The sequence below is a fragment of the Hetaerina americana genome, unplaced genomic scaffold, assembly GCF_022747635.1.
Source record: "Hetaerina americana unplaced genomic scaffold, ioHetAmer1.1.p SCAF_9, whole genome shotgun sequence".
Classification (NCBI taxonomy): Eukaryota; Metazoa; Arthropoda; class Insecta; order Odonata; family Calopterygidae; genus Hetaerina; species Hetaerina americana.
Window position 1 is genome coordinate 31,191,077 of NW_027287538.1, and position 24,010 is coordinate 31,215,086.

Below are 24,010 nucleotides of genomic sequence, written 5' to 3' on the forward strand. Positions count from 1 at the left end.
CGGTGTGAGCCGGGGGAAGTGCAGGGGACAGTTTGACACGCACACACGCCTACGGTCCTTGGTTGTGAAGGGAGAAGTTTGGAGGTGTCACTCGAGGGAAGAATCCTCCTTCTATTCCAGGAGGAAAGGGAGGGGAGGCGCCTCGTCGTGGTGTTTTTATTTTGTGTTTTGCATCCTAGTGTGGAGTGTCTCTGAAGTCTTTCGCGGGTGTGAGCCGTTGTGCGCCAGGACGGAGGCGGGAAGAATCTTACTGTTTCCGCGGATGAGTTGTCGACAAAAGTAATGTTTTTCGTGACGGTGTGTTGGGGGAGATAAGGGAAAGAAAATAAATAAACGTGTCCTTCCTCGGAATTGCTCCGAAACGAGTTCTCTTGCGGGGAAATATAACCTCCTCCGTCTTGATAGGTGGGAGAAGAGAAACCAGCCTACTTACTCGAGTGCATGTTTTTCCGCAACTCTTCCCTTTTATTCGCATCTCAAGAGCCACGTCAACTTTTTTTTTGAGGAAAAAAAAGGAAGTGCCCCGTGAATAAATCTTTAAGATCCCGCGCCATCTCATTAGACTCTGTGCTGGAGTGAAAGGGAGGGGGGAATGTCGGGAAGTGAGTAAGAAAATCCGTGAGAAAAAAAATTATATACATAAATATAATATCCGTCACGGCATCCCGTGGAATGGGGGCAGAGTGCAATCTGGTGCTGTTGAGTTGCTCGCTTGGCGAGATGAGAAGAGGAGTGTCTTGATGAATTTACTCCAGTAACGTCGTCTTACCCTTGCCCTGAATACATCCCCGCAAGGATTTCGGCATTTTCCTTTATTTTCTTTTGCTGTCACCATTATTTGCCCGCCTCTTCATCTCGCTATTCTCCTCCCCCCCACCAACAACCCCCCTGCCTCTTTTTGACTGCAAAACGGACAGGGTCGGAATAACGGCGGAGAGGAGGTTGAGGAACACTCTCCCTTCGCATATCATCCCCCTTCCCCACCCATTCGCCCACATTGGGTTGTCCGTCAAGCGGGTTGACGTGCCGTTTCCCCCGAGCGCCGCACAGAGCGGTAGAGAGGAAGAAATAAGGGAGCCATTCGTCGGAAGCGAGTGAGACCCTCTTCTTCGTCCTGTGCTTGGGAGGATATCCTTGGGGTGAGTCTCGAATGTGTGTTCCTGAAATTTTTTTTCCTTATTTTTTCTGGATGGGGAGGGAGTCTAAGAGAATTACGCTGCTGCCGCCGCTTTAGTCGGACCGCATTAAAAAGTGCCTCATTTCAGGAGTCAAGGGAGGCTGGATAAGAAGGAGGAAAAATCTATATCTCACGAGCTGTGGTCTGGGATTTCGCTACGTGCTTTTGGGAAGTCTTTCTCACCAAAAATATTATTGAATCTTGGGTGAAATTACTTTTGGGCATGGCAATAAAAAGGGTACCAGTAAAAAGACTGAACATTTAACTTATCTTTACTTACCATTCCATGGCGTCTATCTTTTTTTTTAATATACTGACTACTTGTGCTGCCAAGAAATGTCGCACATCAGCGTTCAAAGGAACACCATTAATGCCTATATGGAGAAAATAGTTGCTTTTGTGACAAGTGTAATAAAATATCATGTCGGAAGAGGTGTTATCAATGACATCATCCTAGGAGTAATAAGATGCTAAATATATTTGATTCATCTATGCAATTGGTGCTCCCAAAATGTTAGCATATCGGTCATATACAATTTAAATTTACAGGTACAAGAGAGACAAACGCTCTCACTTAGGTATTCCTTACTTTAGATGAGTGTACTATATTGTATCTTTACGTTAGTTACTAATGTGACCCCGCAATAATATTTTTATTTTAAAAACGAAAATTTTGGTGCAGTCATTACTGGTTAATACCTAATATCTTCATACTCCTTGTGGATATCGAGTGAAATGCCCAGCTGTCGAGTAATACTTATTAGTGTTTTCCTGCGATGGGGTGCGTGGTTCTAGTTTTATTAATTGTTGTTTGTATTACAAGTGATCTCTTCTTCTTTACAGTTTATATCAAATTTAGCATGCTTTACAGTTTATATCAAGTTTAGCATGCTGAGTGAATTTTATACCATACAGGTATATCGTACCTGTAGAAGTTTTCAACAAACTAGCTTTATCCTGAATGGAAAAGGATAACACTCATACTCAGTCTCTTTATTTTCATCATGATCATTAATGTAATGAAGATACGGGGGTGACTTGAACTCTGAAGTACCTTCCGTTACGTTTAAAAGCCAACTATTTACTAAATTTCCGCTTTTTTCCAAACTATGTAAACATATGATCTCCTTATTAGTCGAATAAAATTTAATATTTTTATGCATGAGGGGACGCAAGGTTCTAATGCTGGAACCTTCCCGGCGAGTCTATCATTAACGAATGTCGTTCGTATCATTACAATGACACCTGTGATAAATATTTTGCGACTGGCAAATGAGTGTGTCATGACTTCGGAGATTACATTAGGCAGTATCAATCAAGTGCATGAGCTCCATCGTTAGGCATTTTGTTAACGCGAGGATAGACCTCTGTTCAGGCAAAATTCTGCTGGGCGTGAAATAAATGTAATCCAGTAAAGACGAAATATATTTTTTATTGCATTCATCGGATGTAACAAGTTCTAGATTGATTTGAAGGCTCCCAGGAAAATCATCCATTTTTATCAAGTACATTACAACAAGCTGTCGATTGCTCCATCTAACTACTCTATAAGCGATCTCGAGTGAATATATGATTCGAAGTCTGAATTGGAATGGAATTTTACGCTACGCTTAAATACGAAAGGTATTTTCTAATTTGTTTATTTATTATTTTATCCTTAAAACTTTAACACTTGTTTTATCTCTCAATTGTGTCCATTGGCAATCTATAGTTACGCATTTACTCTACCTATCTCAGGATAAACTTTCCTTTTTACATTATATTCCTCTCTCCGGTATGTTTTGTCATTCCACATGAAGTACGGTTCCATCTAGCCTCTATATACCACAGGTAAGCGGTACTCATGGTCGACAAAATGACTGCTAACGAGGTGGATTGCGATTGTTTTACATTTTTCTGCGAGCGAAAATCTGTTGGCGTGGAGTACAACTGCCGGGCGTGTGTTCCAAAGTTTTCCTTCTACTCCCGTCGAATACCTCGGATGCACCGCCGCCCCTCTGCATCTCCCTCCCCAGCTCACTGTTCTCCTCACGTGGTCCATTACGCCTCACGGAGTTGAGTAGCAAAGCGCTTTATACTGACACACACAAACACACACGCACACACTTGCGTCGGATTGTGTCCTTTGGCACGACAGTCGCATCTCGAGTGCGCCCTTAAGCGTGTGATGAGAGTAAGATGGAGGGAGGGAGGGAAAAAATATATAAGGATATACAACGCCGGCGTGTTCCCCTCCCTTTCACCAACCCCCCCGTCCCATCTCACTGCAAAGTGAATGACGTCTGCAAGCGCGTCTGTGTGCGTGCGCGCTCTCTCCCTCTCTTTCTCTTTCGCGCGTGTGTGTTTGTGTGACGGTGTGTGTTTTTTTGCGAGCGATGATGATCGCTTCGGGAGAGATCACCGAGTAGCGAGGCACAAAAGGCACCTCAGCCGAGAGGGAAGTATCCCGGCTGCGAGCTCCGAGTGGTGTTAAAATCCATTTGATCCTGCAGGAAAAGTCTCCATCGAAAAGAGGACTATCAATTATCATCGGCACCACATTTTGGTTTTTTTATTCCTTTTACATGGTTCACCCGTCGCTAATGCGTGCGCAACGACTGATTAACGCTTGAAGGTTCGGGGGCAGGCCTGACGTACTTAATGCTCATGTAATTACGGTGATCTCTTGCGTGGGATCGAAGAACGCAGGAGAAGGCGGTCGCCATTTTCACGGATGAGATATTCTACGTTAAGAGTGGCCCTTCTTTCCATCTAGCTTCAATATGTTGACCCCAATTACATTTCACATTACACTAATTCCTTCCCGAGTTTCAATACGATATACCACGAAATTCCTGGTGATCGAACTTAAGTTAAAATTTATTGCATGTACCGCACCGCTTATCCGTCCTTAGGAAAGTTCCAGCAATTTATGTCACTAAAAAATTGTAAAAAAATACAATTGCGTAAACATGCTTCGAACTATACTGACTATGGTAATGTTGGATCAATGAAGCAGTCGTGGCATGGCCGGAGCATCTACACCCACATTTACTACATAAGTAATACTTTCCATAAGTCAAACGAGTATTTATCGCTATATTTTCTTAAAAATAAGTGATCAAAAGCGATTTTCATTTACCACTTTCAAGTACTCGAATTACCCACCAAAGACACCATGACCTCTTGCTTTTGTTTTTCTTATGTCAGTGCCAATGATTAATGTTAAATTGTGTTGTCAATCATATCCTGTTTCACAACAAAGTTTTAAAAAGATTCCTAAACCAGGTTTTTAATATAGTACAGCAGTTTGACTTGCCAAATTGATTGTTATTCGTAAGATGTTTCACTGAAATGAACAATTATGCCCTCTGGATATGCACAGTGGAATACTTCCGACCAAGTGTTACAAAAGAGATGTATGCTCAAAAATTGGAATAAATACTTGTGCGTGATTATTTGCTCCATCTATGTTATGCCATCACCGTTACTATTACTTTTTTGTACAGTACTCCACTTTCATGATCAAATTTTCGCCGTTTGTTAAATTAACTCAGGATACTGTTTACATTATTAACGTTTTATGAAAAGCCTCTGTCATACTAAATACTTAGATCTCTCTGGCAAAGGCAAATGTGCATTGTTCGTCATATTATCACCGCTTTAATTGCATTAATACATATTTACATACTCTCACGAATAAATATGTCCTCATTTATTCTTTCTGGATATAAAGTTCATTTATTCTTGAGTTAAAAAATATCTTAGAACAAAATGCCTGTTACTCAGTTCGAACCATTTGGTGAAGTTCTGGAAATTTAGGAGATGGTTGAGTCCAATTGTATTAAGCTCTGTAAGCATAATTACGGATAATAGTTCTTCTGGGTTTTCTAGGAAAAATGTGGGCTTAATTTATTTCAAAAATATTTTCTTTTATCAATATTTGAGCGACATTATTATGCATAGTGTGAATAAAATATCATGTGCCACTGATAGTTGCATTAACAATACTTTATTGTACGTGGGTTTCCATAAATGCGGAATCCAAATCACGAATTTTGAGCCGGGAGAAAAAAGTAATTTCTATCAAGTTGATATCATTGTGAAACAATGAATAGCGTGATCGGTTAGAAAATAAACAAACCATGCTACGGCAAAAACGTTTAATGATGGTCAACTGCTCATCAAATTTTTATTTTGTAAATATGTTGACGTTATGACGAGGAAAATTCAAGAAGATAATCTTTAGTTAGCATTCTTCTTTATTTTGGATGCATTTAAAAAATCTATCATGGTCATTGTAAAATTTGGAAGATACAGAGCTCGTTTGCATTCATTTTACCGAGTGAAAATGATGATTCTTTGAAATGGAAGATATTAATAATTTAGAAATATTACTTTAATATATACCACTTAATGGTAAAATTTATTCTTCACGCATAGAATTGTCTACTCTAAAATCATTGATAGGATTCGTATTAAAATGGGTACAACGTTGAAAAGTAGTTCAAATAAAGAAAAATGCGTTAGTGTATCGATTTACAATTACAGGCACTGAATTTTAAAACCCCAAGAAGAGAGTCCTCAGTGTGAGCCCCCCATCAAGCATCACACTTTATAGTCCTTCGATCGAAAAGCGATAAGCGTTTTTCTGCGAATGACACCTGCTTGGTCTTCTCGCCGTTTCTCGCAGGCGGGCGGGTAGCCAACGGCAGCGGGGTCGCTATTACTCCTCCCCTGAACTGATGGCCTGCCAGGCGATCCAGTCGGGGGTGTGTGTGTTGCATCCTTTTTTTTCTCGAATCTTTAGGGGAACCAACGAGCCAAAGAAAAAAAAGCACAACTGTACGGAAGTCATTTTATCATTCAAAGTGAAATATGGGAGATTTTTAATTGGTAAAAAATGCTTGTGTATATTATTTGTCACAAAATATTGTATCGATTTGACGTTTCTCGAGGGATGAAAGAGTTTAGGCCTAATTATTTCCAAATTATTAGTAACAGGTACGCCTTTCAAGGAGATATTAGTAAAAGAGAGTCTTTGTTCTTTCTCCATAGCATTAAAAAGTAGGTATATTATTTCAGTTCATTATGAGTGATTTAGGTATTCCGGAAATTTAAAGTGATTATATTTTTTGAATAACCTCTTAATGGTCTCAGTTAACCAAAAATGATGAATATTGGCCCTATGTATAAAATTGCATGCCATACGTTAACACATAATTGTCATATGAAAGTTTTAATCACTGTGTTTTCTTTTTTATAAAAAAAATGTGTCAAAACTTAAGCTGCACTCGTCAACCACGAGCAAATGTGCAGAGGAGGCACGAGGGATACAAACACGAGACCTTTTGTAATTATCGAGTGATCACTAATCCACATACGTGTTCGGTTAAACCATTTCAATTTATTTATCCTCCTAGCCCTAATCGCCTTGCTGGCTCCAATCGAAATGCTTGCATTTCAATTTTGTTGACATTGATGAGTTGTATCCAATGGTACGGAATTGAATAGGCCTTTGCGAAGCCATTTAAAGAACACACTGCTTTTAGAGTCTTCTCACACACTCAACCGAATCCCGGGAATACTAACTGGATGGAGAAGGCCTCATTTCGCCCCAGTTTGGCATCATGGGGGTGGTCACCCATACTTCTTTCATGGTGCAATATTCGTGGTCAACAACACTAAACAATTTACGTGGATTTAACCCGTGCCCAATTTCATTGAGATGGAAAGCACTGGAAAGAGTGAAGGAGGATTTCAATTTTTCTCCTCCCCACGTTCTTCTATCCACACACCAGGCTGAAGGGATGTTTGAGCATGGAAGGCCGTAGGCTCAAATAGTGTATTGCTGTATTCATGGTAAAAATTATATAATGATCAATTAGAAAATATTGACTACTGCTACAAAATTACATATTATTTACTATTTACGTAAAATAGAAAAACGATCTATTTATAAACTGTACTTATTGGTTATAAAATTGCAAATTTTTTATAATATAATGGAATTATCATCATATTTTTGCTGTTAGAGTTGGTTCTGTGGCAGCCAATTAATTGATTGGACGTTTTTTATGTACCATTTTCTCTTTTCAATAGTATATCACATTTTGCAGTTTCCCTAAAGCGTTTGGCCTATCATCTACTCACTCCATTCACTCTAATGGACGAACTACCGAAATTAAGCTTTAAGTATTCTTTTACCAGCATTGAAAAAAAAATCAGGGTAGATCAAGTTATTTTTAGCTCAGGATACAAACCATGAAAAATACTTGTCAATCCATCGTATCTATAGCACATCCCAATAAAATATTTTCCTTTGCGCGTATTTATTTCGCGTAGGTATACATTTTTATCTCCGACGCACGTCGCTCTGCCACTGAACGTTAATGAATACACTTTATGAATGTGCATTGTAGTTTCTCATAATTTTCCAATGTATTTTTGACCTTTGAAATTCCTATTTCGCCCATCGGATAGCCCCTATCTCAGTTTCGCCATTGAATATATTACTTAAGATACATATTAAAAAAAACGGCGAGGATCAAAGTGGCTCAGCAATCACTCGAGTTCTCGTTACATTCCCGCATCCACCCTCATTCTTTCATTTTATTCTCACCCTCTTTCCTCTCTTGTTCCGTCGACTACGCGCTTTATACGGAATCAATAACTGTGGAGCCACGCACAGCCAGTCCTTTTCACAGTACGAGAGCAGAAGAGAGGGAGGATGCGCGAGGGAAGTAGCGAGGGAGGGTGGAGGGGGGATGGGTGGTGGGTGGATGGTGGTAAGGGCACTAAGGAGAGGTGGTGGGGTGAGTGAGAAAGAGATGAACGGATGGGTTGGGTTTTAAAATTTTTCTGTAGTGGGGTGGATGGTTGGTTCGGAGGAGTGAGTTGGAACTCGAGCCCACGCACTTTAAAAAACTGCCGCCTTTAATCGACTACGGGCGCCCACTCTCTCATCACGTCATTTTCCTGGTCATGATATCCCCTACGTCGGAATCGTATCAGCGTCTCAGTCCCACAGCTTCGTGGAATGATGTTTTCCCCCATCGCACAACTCGAGGCAGGAGTGAGGGAAGGGGAGAGGAGGAACAAGCTACACTTCGTGTGCTGCGCGGAATGATGACAATGAATGACGGCCGCAGTTGAAATTTGATAATAATGCTCTTCGCTCGAAAATATCGTAGTCGAGGGAAAGCTTCACTCAAGTTCTCTTTTTCGTGTGAGGTGCCGGAAAAGCTTCCGATACGGCTTATTTAAAATGACTACGTGCTGTTCACATTTTAAGAAATTGTTTGTTTCACTATGACTCTTATTTCTTGCGGCTTTGAAAAGGACACCAAAGCTTGGAGGCGAGTCTTCAGAGCACAAGTCAAGGGCGTACAAAAGTTTATGCTTTGGAAAAAGCAGGAATCAATTACGGCAAACTCGATCGTGATAGAAATCCGGTGGCGGTAGGCACGTTGTGGGTCATTAACAACAGATGTTACTGAGTTGTGATGCGCCAATTCGGAGTTACTCCGGTTGACCTTGGGTAAATTGGTGCGGAGGTGGTAACGCTACGAACCGATATTTGAAAGACGCTGGAAGTTTTAGCTGATTTGTCTTATCTCTCGTTTTATTTAATTCATCCTTCGACTTGCTTGCTTCGGATTTATTTTTATTCCTTACTCTTTAAAATCTTTTGACGAATCAATTTCTTTTATATTCCAATGAACCATTTATTAACTCCCTGTGGTTGATATATCGTATTTTTTTACAAATTTCCTTTAACTACTGCTTTTTAAAGAATGAATGTCTTTCAAAGATGAGTATATTTTTGTGAAATGGTTTATATATATTTTGGCAACCAAAAAATGTATAAAAAATATCGATTAAGAGATTAAGGCAATGAAGCACAGAAACACAAAGAAAGGGCACTGACATATGTAGTTTTAACGTTGCGAGCGAGCGTCGAAGCGTCAAAACTACATATGTGAGTGTCCTTTCTTTGTGTTTCTGTGTATAAATATCGTAATCAAAGTATACACCCATATGCACAACCCATATACACTGGCCAGTTAAGTGATAACCGAAAATCCACCATAACACACCGTCCGCTAAATACCAGAAGCTGGCTTTTTTCGTATCGATACGACCAGCGCTGTGGTAGGAGAACTGAATAGTGACAACTCACAGGCCCGCGTAACTTATATTAATGAGATATTAGACGTAACGCAAGTTATATTTGACTAAACCTTAGAGGAAAAGGAGGCAAAGCAGGGGATGGGTAATGAAAACGATGTGTAAATGCAAGTAGGGATTGGAATTATTTCCATGGAGATTACCATGTTAGGTTTTGTTATATGTGCTGTTTCTTTTTTAAATGCATTCACTTAGAAATACTATACACTTAATAGGGTTCAAATTTACACCTATGGATAAAACTAAGACTTAGTGTATAGGAATTATTGTAGTTACCTATGTACCATTTTATGTATAATCTGAATCGGTTGTGTATGTAACGAGATATCCGAAATATTTCATGAGTACTTTATGAAGTATTTCAGATATTTTGTTCAAAATTTTAATTTTTACTTTTTGGGTTGATTTCCAAACTTGATACACATAACAAACGGGCGTTTACGCCTCTAGCTGGCCAGCCACTTTGTTAAAATTAGGAGTTGAAGCCTATATGATTAGGCAATTGAGCTTAAAATGATGAGAATATGAACGTCGCGTAACCCGGAACGTTAAAATGGTATTATTCACACTAATCTATGATCGACTAATTCCTATAAGTTTATTTTCTCTGATGGTACGTATAACGTCAATTTACAAGAAAATGAGACCGAAAAACTATTTTTTTTCCCTTTTATTTTATTTCTTTTTTTCGTTCGTTTCAAGGTCACGTTATGGGACTGTGTGTTCAGGAAGGTCTTTCTAATTAAAATGTATGGGATTCGTTACACAATACGTCATCAAGGACATGCTAACGTCTGTTTAGTCTCTGTGTTGTCTGGGTGTGGTTTCTTAATGGAGCGATATAATGTGAAATGTTATTACGGAATTACGCTTTAATAACAATCCTTGAGATTGTTTCCTTCTATTAGTAACAATAAAAGTACAAGTATGGAAGTCCTTTGGATCGAATCACTTTTGTATCTCTTCTGAAGGGGTTTGTAAATGAAAAAATGTTGACTATATTATGCTACGTGCTTAGGAAAGCTAAATCTACCTTAAAGTCCGTATTTCCGTTTTCCTTCTGTTCTTTCTCCCCATGATGATATGAAGGCTCCGAATCTGAAAGTTCTTCTTTCCACGTCTGCTTGTTCCTCAAAAGTTCTCCACGCCCTGATCTTTCACTTGTTAGTCTCACATGTTATATAATTCGGATTTGAGCATTGGCTTACGCCTCAATGACGAGACGAATTAGATTCTGTTCCCGGCGAGCCTTGATTGCGGAACTGACTTGATTTCCGAGGATGGGAAGGGATTCATTCGACGGAATGTTTCAAATGAATAAATATCCCCATAGAATATCCACTTTTTCGTTACGGTGGAACGCGCGTGCTAAAAGTTACTTTCGCTGGGCATGGATAAAATGTGATCAAATTGTCCTTCCGTGTGGAATTACAAGTCTTGATTTTTCTTGAAATTACTCATATTTTCTAACTTGATTCAATCGTGTAAATTTAATTCTTACCAATTACGTAATTGAAAAACCACGGAGAGAAATATTTGTATCATAACTGTCATTGCAGTCTTAATACAAATATTTCTCTCAGTTTAAATATTTCTCTCTACACGAATAGAAATGTAATGCTTTTTTTGACAACAATTCATAAAATTACTCGAAAGTTATTTTTAGTTAGTCCCGACGAGTGTAAATATATACGCCACCATTTTGCCCTAGCCGTGCGAAGAAATGAAATAAGAAGAGGAATCGGCTGCTAAAACTATATCCTAATCTCAAGGCAATATTTGCATGATCTTGTTATCCAATTACTGATATTTTATTTGCTTTCTTTCGATCTTCCTTGTACCACAGCAGACCCCTTTTTTCGCAAACTTCCGTTATTCTTCTTAGTATTCAACCATACTATGATTTAACCCATGACCCACGCTCATCGTTTTTTCACAAGCCATGCCCACACCTCCTTAATCACATCCCTAATTCTAAGTTTCAATTGTATTTACTCCGCGTAGTCATTACCACATCTCCTCCTGTACGTCAGTTCTAATTATTTTAGTCGAACCAACCTCACAAAATATAAAACCGCGTAAAATAAGGTATATTTTTATCCTGGATTAGCTCCCTACTATAGATTACCATGCCATAAAAAAAGTTATATGTTTGATATAACTTTTAGAATTTCATAGGACGATGAGTAATTTAATTTGAAACAATATTACTGATAATTATATGCATTTTTGAAATTTGAAATTAAAACTATTTTGATATTATATCAGTAGATAAACGTATCACGGCGTATTAACAGTTAATCTGCTTAAATTTGTCAATTATTGAGAGTTGTGGAATTAACCATGTTAATCTTCATGTTATTCATTAATCTTCTTCGGCTATTCATTCATCGATTAAAGAAAAATCGGATATGTGCCACTTAAGAATTCTTCAAAATATATCACGGTCTACTTTAAAAGCGAAGGATTATTGAATTACATTTAGCTTTTGCTACTGACAGGGAACCATTAAGCTACGTAGCATAATTTAAAGAATAGTTTGCAAGGCGTTCTCATTTAACTGAAAATGGAGCTCCATTGCAGAGAAGTATCGGAGAGATAGGCTCGCTGTTCACTGTCCATGACAATTACCTAGTTCCCTGAATTGAATAGTTGATTACAAACCATCCACACACCAATTACCCATCTCGCCTCAGCAACCGGCTGACCGATATTCGCGATGTGGAGAGAAACCCGTTCCTCGGCATGATAGTGATCCACGCTTAATTTTTATCTTATTTGCATGCCATCCTGTATATTATCGATGATACAAAGTAAGTTGGGAGCATGGGCTCTACTCTATTGTCAATTTCATCGCCGAGTATCGAGGCAAAGCACGCGAAGAGTTTTTCTTTACCAATGGTCTTTCATATATTTTTGACTGTGATTTCCGTTTTCTCCAAATAAATAATAAAGCGCTAAATGGTGTTTAATGCACCAAGATTTTCCTTCATTTAGATCATTTTTTTATATTTGAGCGCAATTTTCTCTCCAATAATTAGTAATCGGTGTAAATTAATGAATCGTCGAGAATTTCGCAGAGGAATGTTAATGAAATTAAAATTCCGAAACACTAATTAATTTTTTAGATGTAATTCCTTATCCTCAATTATAAAGAGCACATGAATTCAATTGATTTACTATGTTTGCCATAATTTTTTTTACGCTACCACTTATGCTTTGCTGTGTTTCAATTGAAATATCCCCTTATTAATTTCCTTCATCTGACAGTATTTGATGGTATTTTAATTCCAGAAACTAATTTCTCAGCGAGATTCGTTTTACATGTCAGTGGAAGAAACGGCAATAGTAGTTTTGTATTCTGAGTGGAAATGAAAAAGTCCATGAACAAGGTCAACGGATCATGTAGGATGGTTATTTGGGGACCTTGCCCTTTATCTTACTTATTTGATCTTATCAATTCGAATTTTATGATACATTTCTGAAACAAATTCATACTGTTAAATTATTTTTAAAGCCATTACTTAAATTAAAAGATTTTAATTAGATAAAACTTGTTTGGCTTGAGATTCTGTACCGATTTTCCCTAATTTTAAGCTTTCTTATTGCCAAACCACAATTTATCATTGATTTTCTCGGTCAATAAAACTACTATCATCTTAAATTTAAGTATAATTCATATTTTCTGTACTATAAGTTTGACCGCGCCTACTCAAAATTATTGTTATTTGTCAGGTTTTATTTCTACTCGCATTAGAGGAAATCGTAGTATCCCAGTACTCGAATAAGTTGGTAATAAATAAGAATATCAATAAATCAATAAATATTGGAATATTAATCAACTAATATAAAATAGTAATGGTATAAAATTGATGGAAAGTGATGAAAATGTAATTCACCCTCTTCGTTTCTCTAATAAAATATTATTTATGTTGCATTGATTATTGCAACGAAAATGCGGGCTAGGAACCTACTTACACACGCACTTCAGTTTGCATCGACAAAATCACATTTTTATCAGGTTCTACATCATAGATATTATTGCCAATTGCAGTCTACGTTAACAGTTGAATGAAAGGTACTCGAAATATGCATTATTTACGCGTAATTTTGGAGACATTTATGTCCACTCATCAGGCACTCCGCAATGATTATGATGTTTTAGAAGTGTTTGTAACAGCATATAATTCAAATTCAATTTGAATGAAAGGACTGCTCAACGTACCAGATCTTGAGGCTAGTTTTAATTTTGGCCTTACTACATATTTTATATGGTTCTTTGTTGTGTCTGTCAAACCATTGACAAGAATAACGACTGCAAAATTGTATTAATCAATTTCAAGTACCTCAATATCGCTTTAGCACGAGTTATTAACTCGTTATCCATATTAAAGGTACTCGTTCATGGTGAATTTTGGAAATTTTGATATACACTTGTTAATAATCTGACGACTCGCACATCGTTATACTAGCAGCAATCATTGGGAGTGTTTGCAATTCCATGGGTAATAATGGTTGTTGGGGTACCAATAATCGTTTAATATGGCATAATTTTCTCTTCCGAGTGTTGCTATAAAATAAGATTGTCAGAAAATATAATTGGAGAGAAATATTTACCTGTTTTGAGCCTTCGCATGAATACTTCAGGTCAAGATGTAATGGGTGTAAAATTTAGCTTATCTATAAATATCAAAAACAAAACTGCTGGAAGAAAACTGATTTTGTATGGTATTTTAATAGTAGATAAATAAGTTGAGGGTAGCTAAATGAATACGACGACATAACATTATTTTCTTCTTTAGACTTTTAATGTCATGGGGTGTTCTTCACAGAATTCCATAATATTAAAATCTTATAATGGGATTCTGTTAAAAAAGGCTTAATTCTCGTTTACGAGTATTCATCGCTAAAATTTATTTTTAATTTCAAAGTATTCGATGATAACAATAGAAAAAATGTGGATTTTTGCAATGAAAGAAAACTAATTTATGTAATACAAAATATTTTTGGGAAAATTATATGTAGCTTAGTGTATAAAAAACCACAGTCAATAATTTAATTTCAAGCAGAGTATTATAATACTCTGCCTGACATTGATGTTTTTCAAGTTTCCTGGTAATTTAAGTTTTTATTGTATATCTGTCTCCAATCTGCTCCTTTACCACTTTTTACTTTTATTGACATTCTGGGCTACAGTATCCCCATCTATTTTACTTGAGAAGTGCATTGAAATGTGTCGGAACCGTATGAGAACATGATACCGAAATTTTTGCGTTGGCAGTAGTATGTGACCGTTACATGTTTTTAATTATTCCTGTCTTTAATTTGTTAGACTTATTAACAAAATAAGTAAAAACGAAGTTTTGATACACGAATAACTGATTTCGAATGTGTACCCAATTTCGATTTCAATGAAATTTTAAATGCATTTACGTGGAAATATTTAATACTCTGGTGTTAGAAGAGCTTCTATGAGATTCTCCCAAGCTTCCGACAACCTCGTACTTACCCGGTTACGAGTAGGAATCGTTACTCTCATTGTGGTTTGAATAGTTAAGTGGCTTTTAATTAAAAGAACTTATTAACTCGTCATTTGGGAAAATGATTAAAACCATTTATTTTCCACCGGAGTAGGTGCACTTAATTTTTAAAGTCAGAATTCGGACAGCATGTCTAAGCCCCTGTTTTGCGAGATATGGTTTCAGCATCGCTTCCTGAGCATCCCTGATCAGCATCCCTGATCAGCATACCTGAGCGTGAACATTGTTATTCTCCTAAGAACAAATATTAAACTTCACCTATCTCCTGTGAGACTCCGAAATTTCTCCTCACGATTTATAACTGTGTGCCCCAAATAAACTTAAAATATAAGAAAAGTATTCTATGTAATAGTTGGTAGAGTCTATGATCGAGCATGACATAATGGGAGAACTTTAGTCATAGCGAGGACGAAATGGAAAACATCATTATTTCAACACCCTTTATTCCAAGCATTCGTTGGAATATTATTTAAATCACCTAATTTTATATGCATAACACTAGGTAAATTTCCAAGAAAATTTAGAGAAACAATTTCAGCCATGGATGGAACTTAATGCATCATCAGTAAAGATACATTTTTTTGGACTAAAATGCAAATTCTGTTTGGTGAACAAAAATAACTTAAAACTCCAATTAATTCAGAAATTTCAATGAAGTATGTTTAAGCATTAAATTGAAGAGTCGTCATTTGCCGTGAAAATCTCCCCGCTCCCGTAACATTTACTTGGAAAGTAGGAAAAATCTTACACTAAGAAACAGTCAAGTTCGTTTCATATTATCTTGTACGGAATCCGATCGCCCATTTTTTAGGTGCTCTACCAGTAAAAGTTTGGGTTTCAATGGTCTCTGAATCGTCTAAAATCTTTTTCATATTGGAAAACCTCCTTTTTGTTTGGCCCTTATTATTTCCCTCTTCAGGTCCTTCTCAATACTCACTGGTTTGATGCTGTCCAAAATATCTTTTTTTATCGTCCCTCCCTTAGCTGTCATTCTGTCACGCATGACTGCTCTCAACCTCTGTCTAATCTTCAATATTTCTTTGGCACACTTTTTCTTCCTTTTTCAGAATTCCCAAGGAAAATTCCTCTGATACTCCAGCATATTTATACAGGTATTTTCTCTGTTAGTCTTCCACTCAGTCCGACATATTTTCTCCTTGCTGTCCCACATCACAATCTACGCTTATCCTCTTATCTCAAAGATTTTCTACTGATTAGAAAGTAATTAGGATTACCTCAAGGAGGTCATAGAAAACAATGATACTTTATATGTATATTTAAAATATCATTGTTTTCTTTTCACGAGCTTTGAGAACAAGAAATAATAGGTGAATTTACAACTTTGCTTTTCAATAAATCTGTTGACAAATATTTCACATTGTAAATTGAAACATTTACCAAGGTAAAGGTTAATTGTGTTACCTTGACGATTATGTAATAAATACGTTTCTTATATTCAAGTAAATAATATAAAGCAGTGATTGGGTTTTGAAGCCAAGAGAGAAAAGTGACACCTGGGTTACCTCACGAAAGTGTTGAGAGTACAAATTAGTGCTAGATATTTGTATGACCAATATAAGCTTCCTTATATTCAGCAGAGTTTTATTATCTTTCGGTGTCACATTAATAATTAATGTTCTTATGCATAACTTGAGTAGATAATATTGATTGCTATTTTAGGCGCACTACATAGGTCGGTTATATTATCTGAAGTTTAAAATTAAGCATAAGGTAGGTTCCTTTATTTAGTCATGCAAAAAATAAAATTAAGCTAGAAAATTCGAATGATCTAAACAGACTGAATGGAATATAGTGTTTAAAAAGCCGAATAAATACCTTTCAACTAACATAGTTTATTCATATTTAGAAAATATGAGACTATACATAAAAGAAACTTTCCTTTTGACCCCATTGCACAGTTGGTGTAAAATTGTAATGTGAAAAACATCTTCAAACCCTACGTGCAGACCTGGTACGATGCTATGAAGGAATCATTCAAAACACGGACGCAATTTCTTACTCTCTGCTTACGTGCTTTCCCAGAATGTTCGCTCCTCTGCAGAATGTCATGGTTTTGGCTTATCTGGTAGTGTCCCGTAGCATTATTTAGGTTTTATCGCGGAAAATTCGGTCTATCGGCTCGCTAAAAAAATCACACTGCCCTATTCAGCCTCACAGAGATAACTCCTTTTCACATTTTCTAACAATTCAGAATAGCTGGACGCACAATGGGCTCTTTGTAGTCGGTCAGTGACTTATATTCGAGTCATATTTACGTCGTAAAGTTACTTAAGCTCTCGATCTACGAATCACATTCCCCCTTTAGCGACCTGGTCAACATAATTCCTACTGTAGCGTTAAGCGCAAAGCTTTAAGAATTTTTAACCATCTGAGCTCCTCAAAGGAATTTATGTTAATCCTTTCGGGATTTAAATTGAAGTATTATTGCTAGCATAAATAGTTTTCCGGTACATTTAGCGCTAAGGTTCCTTGCCAAATCGATTTCATGTTGCTCCAAACTATGTCGAGCAATCAAAACTCTTCGTTAATTATCTGAGGCATAATTCAACGGGAATCGGAATGGTGCGGTGGCTTACGTGCACGGGCCCTCTCGCTTCCCACCGAGAGGGCCCGTGTTCAAATCCTGGAGACAAATTTTTCAGTGTTATCCCGATCCCTACTTGATGTGCCTTGCAGATAGCACTTTGAGTGAGTACGAAGTCCGTCGGATGGGACGTTAAACTGCGAACCCCTTTGGTCCTGTCGACAAGAATAGGCTAATGCCAACGCCGGGTTTCTCTTCACCCATCCTTTCCCAACCAAACCTAATGGCGCAAATAACCTTAGCTTTTGGTCACCTCTCATAAAAAAACTAAAAATTATTCGACTGCTAGGAATTACTGGTTTAATGTAGCAAGAGAATCTTCAATTCTCTATTGCCTATTCAAATTGACGTTCGCGATATTTCTTTTTAACCCAACGGTAAAAAATAAATATGAAAAAATTTCCAGGTATTTAGAAACAGATTGGCCGTAAAATTATAGCTATCGTGAGCACCTTATCTCTCCATATTCGTTGTATACATCTAGTTTTGGTCTCATATTATATTATCCGCAAAATCAAACCGACAGGAACGTTATCTAAAATGCCGAATCACAGCTCTTATACAGATGATGAGTGAACTTGGTATTTTTCACTTAAAAAATCTCTTTTGTAAAGGAAAATTGTTTATGGCCCTAAAATAGTTTAAAATTAAATAAACTATGACTATGTTTATAGCAATAAAATGGGTTGTAAAAATTACATCTCGGATCGATATTCAACTTACATCGAACGCCAGAATGAACCTGACAGGATTGTTCATGCTGAGTTGACGTACCTCCTCAGGAATTTATTCTGATGCTCATTATCCCCGTAAAGCATAACTATGAAAGTCCTTTGAATCATCTCATGTGTGCTTCAACATTCCCCGCGTAAAACAATTTTCAAGTGCTTCTACAACAATCAAGTGGCACCGCATACCCTCCGAAACTTTCCCTCCACTCTCTGCTCTTATGCTCCATGTCTCAACGGCCTCTGGAGTCGGCGACTGTGGAAATTTCAGCCTGGTAGTTCCTGGGACAGTTAAATAGAATGGAGGTTGTTTATGGTTACATAAGGCTGATTCCTAAAGTTTTCGTGTTCCTCTCTGGGAGTATGATGTATACGACCGACCGTGCCCTTTCGTCCGAGAGCCTTGATCTCAGCCGGTTGCCCGGCATGCGTCACCGCCCGCTGCTGCTCATCTCTTTCTCTCCCAGGAAATTTAAGCGGAAGGAAATTGGTAGTGTGGAATGTGAAAGTTCCGGGCGCTTGCTCGATCAACAATCATGTCAATCGTGAGAAATCAGGAGTATCCGTAATCACTCATGGATGAATTCAGGCTGCTGTTCATCCTTTGTCCTTCGCACGACGGAAGCTAAAGGGATCAGGAGAGGGGCTTACACGTATCGTTTTCTCTTGCTAAGTCTCGAATAATGGCATGGTCTTTTATCGGTGAAATTAAGTCAGGTTTGAAGGTAAGGCCCTTCATTAGTTTAATGTATTGTCAGTCGTGAACCATAAATATATTTTCTTAAAATTTCTTAATTAGCTACTTCCAGGGCACAATTTATAATTATGATCCTGAATGGGTGCAGGGATTTGTGCTTTTGAGTGCTACATGAAAACTTTAAATTATCAATTCTCTGGCGAAATTTTTTTGTTTCACATTTTACCTTACGTTTATCGTAATTTTTTATCTCCATTTATGTTACTCATTCTCTCCACGTACCCAAGCTATTATCTTACACCGCAATACTAATTTCCACCAAAATTAAAACTCATAACTTTTGCGCAGAGCCACAAATAATATTTTCCCTCCTAATGGTGATTGAGTATTCACAGTCATAGTTATAAATGTAAACCAAAATTATAAATTTGGAGATTCGATGGTACGGAATTAGTGTTGAGTGCTTTATTGGAGCAATGAAAAAAGTATCGGATGAGGATTGACGACAACGGAATACGTAGATTCTTATGAAATGGGAACTCCAAGTCAAATATTTAAGTAGGATGAAATCTAGAGCAAGTGGAGTAGCCCGCGTATTTGAGCAGTATTTTAGAAAAAATCTGCATAGTATGGGAGCATTAAACGAAGAATTTCGTTTATAAAAGAATAATTTGCAAGAAGAAGAATTGATGACAGGTTATTTAAGTAACTGATTAAAGAAAGGATTAGTAAAGACTTTAATATAGAGCGTAGCTTTGTGTCTTAAGTCTGATCTTTCAGGCAAAAGATGAGCGTAGATTGGAGGCCTTTGAGATGTTAGCTTGGAGAAGAATAGGGAAAATAAGTTGAATCAAGAGCACGGCCAACGACGAAGTTTCAAGTATGGTGGGAGAAGAGAGGAAGTTGCTACGGGACATCCGAAAAACGCGGAGAAAATTTGTGGAGGAAATATTGAAAGGTAGTGGGAAATTGGGGGTCTGGAAGAATGTAAGGTAAGTGGGTAGGAAAGAAAGAAGATAATAAGGTTTTAGACGGTATGAACCTGGGTAGTAAGTGCGAAAACCTTAAAACAGTAATAACCTTGGGAAAACCATAATAAATTTTGCGATGAGTAGAGGATATTGGTCGTCATCAGCGGTCTAAAACTAAACTTTAATATGTAGAACACGTTGATGAATGAGAGCATGATATTAAGGAAAACACTACGTGTATCAACGATCATTTCATTTAGACGATTAATTATGTCTACGCATTAATACTCAGATTCGAAGACGTATAATATGAAGTGTGTATCACATCAAAAGATTGTTAATTAACATTTATAAAATGGTTTTTAAACATTGAATTCCATTCCCATATCTTAGCAAGCAAAACTCTCACATTTATGGATCGAATTTAAATTTAGGAATATGAATCAACCCCGGCGAAAAGAGTTCAATATATTTCAGTGCTCTTTCCTAACGCGGTCCGCCATTGTTTCACGGTTATAAGTAACTTCATTCACTATTGCACTTATTTGGTTTCACAATAGGTTGATGTTGGTGGAGTTATGTCGCCAAGCTAACGTTAAGATAGTCCAGGAGTTGTCATCAAAAGATTTACTTGTTAACTTTTATTAAAAGTCGTGAAATTATTGTAAGCAAATATATCTTGAAAATATAAGTAAGAAAGCCGAGTAAAAGAAGTACGGTGAATATTTAAATAGAATTATAGTGTACGGAGTGGTTTTGAAACGAGAGATATCAAGATGTCATAGAAGGGACTCCGTTTCATCAACTCCACAGTTTTGAATTTGAGTGTTTTTTTACCCAGTTACTTAAGGCGGTTGAATCAAGATATCAGGCATATATCATTTTAGTAAAATCCTCTTTGCTTTTTGAAACAAGTACGCCTTAACAATTTGCAATGGTAAAACAGGGCCATTTTGAGCTAGTTTTTATGTTAATTGGCATAATAATATGGTATTGGGTGTCTACCAGCTAAAGGTGTAGAAATATATGCATACCCTAGTCATGAAAAACTGATATCAAGTGGAACATTTTATAAGGGTTGCAATAGTGTTGACATAACATCATCTATTTGCCTTTGTGAAATTATATTAACTAAATTGTAATAAAACATATATATTTGCACAGTTCAAAGAATTGGTGCTTCAGAAGTAATCAAAAGTAAGTTTTATATCGTGTTTCAAATATGAATAATAGTATTACGTATTTGAAAAGTTGATGTATCACAGAATATTTGTTTACATAGGGTATTTGAGTTGGTTTTGAATCATTTAAAATACCCGCAATTAATAGGTAAACTAACGTGATCTATCGGCTCATACAGTTACGATCTAACCTCCTCTTTCTGCCTCCTAATTATTTGAGGGCTCTGTGCGAAGACTCGCACTAACTCCTTCTAATCAAAAATATTAGGAATTTTTTCCCTCAGCCATTGTTTTTTTGTCGTTAATTGTTGAGACCTTCTTTAGATATATTTTTTATTACCTTTGAGAATCATTTAATGACATAATAACCCGGGGATCTATTACTGTTAACACAAGTCAAAAGAGGGGCACTAGAATTTTGTCGGCCGGATTCCCGCAGTAATAAAAGGACACGTTTAAGTATGTAAGCCTTTAAAAATGTTTTAGTTTTAATTTTCAAAAACATATTTCCAACCAACCCGGAAAATTACAATGTCAATCTCACGGTTAAATATTTTCTGGATTCTCTGGAAAGTGTTTTGAAATATTGAATCGCTCGTTGCATTTAACCATTGTGTGGATTCTCAAGAAGATTCAAGCATATATCTTTGTATATAGCATTTTAAAACAGTCTAATGTATTTAAAAATATTTCAAATTCTTCTTCTTATATTCGCTCCTGTTAAGTCTGAATTGAAGAATGCACGGTCATAAATGGGAAGGAAAGGTTACGAAGAGGAGAGTAAATGGCGATTCTCGATATTTGAAGAAACCTTTGAAAGTGGCTCTACGCTATCCCAAAATGCGTCAATGATCCTAGATGGAGGATGAGATAAGGAAGAAGAAAACGCAAATCGTGTTACTCCAAAAAATGGAGAACAATGCTTATAAGGATAAATGCCATCATAAAGCATCATTCTCACTGCGATGGAGGCGTTTCTATATCCGCAGTTTTCGGGAAACTTCTCCCGAATCTCTTTTTCTAGTTTATTCCGCTCTTTGCATCAGCTCGTCCTCCTCTTGTCCTTCCTATCCAATAAAATCTTGTCATATTGAACGTAGGAAAAGCCAAGCGATGCCTTAAAAAAGGTATATATTGGTCCCGGTACTAAAATGTATACAACGTTCATTCTGGCAACTGCTTTCGAAAGTCTTGAGCGAACATTTTCAAAATGTTTTACAAATTTTAAGAAGATATGTAGTAAATATTAAACTAAATTCATAGCTATTTTGACTGAAAATGTCTGATTTTTAAAAAAAGTCTTTTTTTCCTCTGCTATATTTTTTCAATATTTTTTCAGAGAATTTCTTGTTTTAAGTGAATACTCTACTTTAAAAATAAATGACTATTTACACTTTGAAAGGACTAGAATGTGCTAGAAAAATATATTGTACAATTTCTTGGCATGTTTGATTTTAACTAATAGTACCCAAAACGCCTTGCGCAGCTGAATGTATTAAAAGCTTTCTAATTATCATTCCTCCCCAATATAATTTATTCTATTGGCTATTCCCGTCTTTTTGGTGCCTAACTGAAACTTGGCTCAAGTAAATTAATTGTTATGCTCGCAATAAAATAATTATCTTCGTGAAAACCGTTTCTCAGGTGAATGGACATATTCAGCAATTTGAAAAAGTTGTTTCTAGAAAATACAGGCCTCTTGGATAAATGGCAAAAAAGTTCAAATTAAAATATGATAACGTCACGCTGAAAAGAAAAAAAAACTTATTAAATCAACATTCAATAAGAAAAAATGGTAGTTTTTGATTCGGTGAATTAATTTATTTAAAAAGAATTGACTGGTATCTTTAATACTTACTATGGTTTCCCGCACACAGTTGCTCACGGTAGGCACTTAGTTCACATTTATGCAGCTCAAAAGGGCCTTTGCACAGAGCATTAATTCATGGAAATGGCGTCCTTAAATTTCATTAAGAAAGGCAAGTATCGTAACAGGCATTCCAAAAGGAATAAATGGGAAAGGAAATGCCCCTGAGTTAAGACATTAAAAAGAATAACCGAGTCATAAAGTTGACCGAGCTCCGTCTAAGGGATAATAAAAATATAACTACCGCTCTCCGTGAAATTGCTCTTCTGTGATTTTTCTGTAATTAAACACTTAATCTAGAATAATGCCGTTAGTTCACTGCGTCATGCATGTTATACCTGTCTGAATGTTACGGAATTAAAAAAAAATTAAAATCTTTTATAGCATTGAGTTTTTGGTTGAATTGGGATATTTCGTGAGCAAATTAGTTTATAAACAATTTTTTCTAAACCAAATTGCTGTCACTGTGGCCACTCGCCGTCGAGAGGTTCCATTGTCAAGTAGCGCGAAACGATCTTTGGAGGCAACGACTCGAACCAACTCCGGCAATGTCCTTGGACATATTTTGTCAATCCTTTGGCGATTGGTAGATTTTAGGCACCACTTGAATTGTTAGAGGAACTGATAATATTTTATTGAACATCTGCCGAGAGTACGTGGCACTCCCTTTGAAGTCACCGCAAGTGTACAAGTTCTTCTATACAATTGTGGATCGATATTTGGCTCAGACATGACTGGAACGCCAGTGAATGAAATTTTAGTACATAATGGGAACTGTTTTTGATTCCTCCTGTGAGGGCGTGATGGATGAGGAGAACTGCTTTGTCAGAGTTTTTTTAGATGAATTCACAATGGGTTTTCAGGATGCATACGCGCATCAAAAATAGCTTGGATGGGAATACTCTCTGAATTTCGTATGCGATGGAGAAATAATTTAATACGGCTGATATAATTGTAATGAGCAATTGAAATAATCTATAAATATGGATCCATATATTTATCTTAAAAAAATCCTTTAAATCGTTAGAGTACGAACATAAATATTTCAGTTAGAGTTACGTGTCATGGATGTGTT

General features: G+C 36.8%; 1 long non-coding RNA gene across 1 annotated transcript in view; it reads left to right on the plus strand.

The window, feature by feature from the left end:
* Positions 1-581: 581 nt before the first annotated feature.
* Positions 582-24,010, plus strand: part of LOC139699060 (uncharacterized) — a 367,166-nt gene continuing 343,737 nt past the window's right edge. The window contains exon 1 of the long non-coding RNA XR_011703049.1: positions 582-1,139. This is a non-coding gene — a long non-coding RNA (uncharacterized lncRNA). The remainder of the gene's footprint in view (positions 1,140-24,010) is intronic.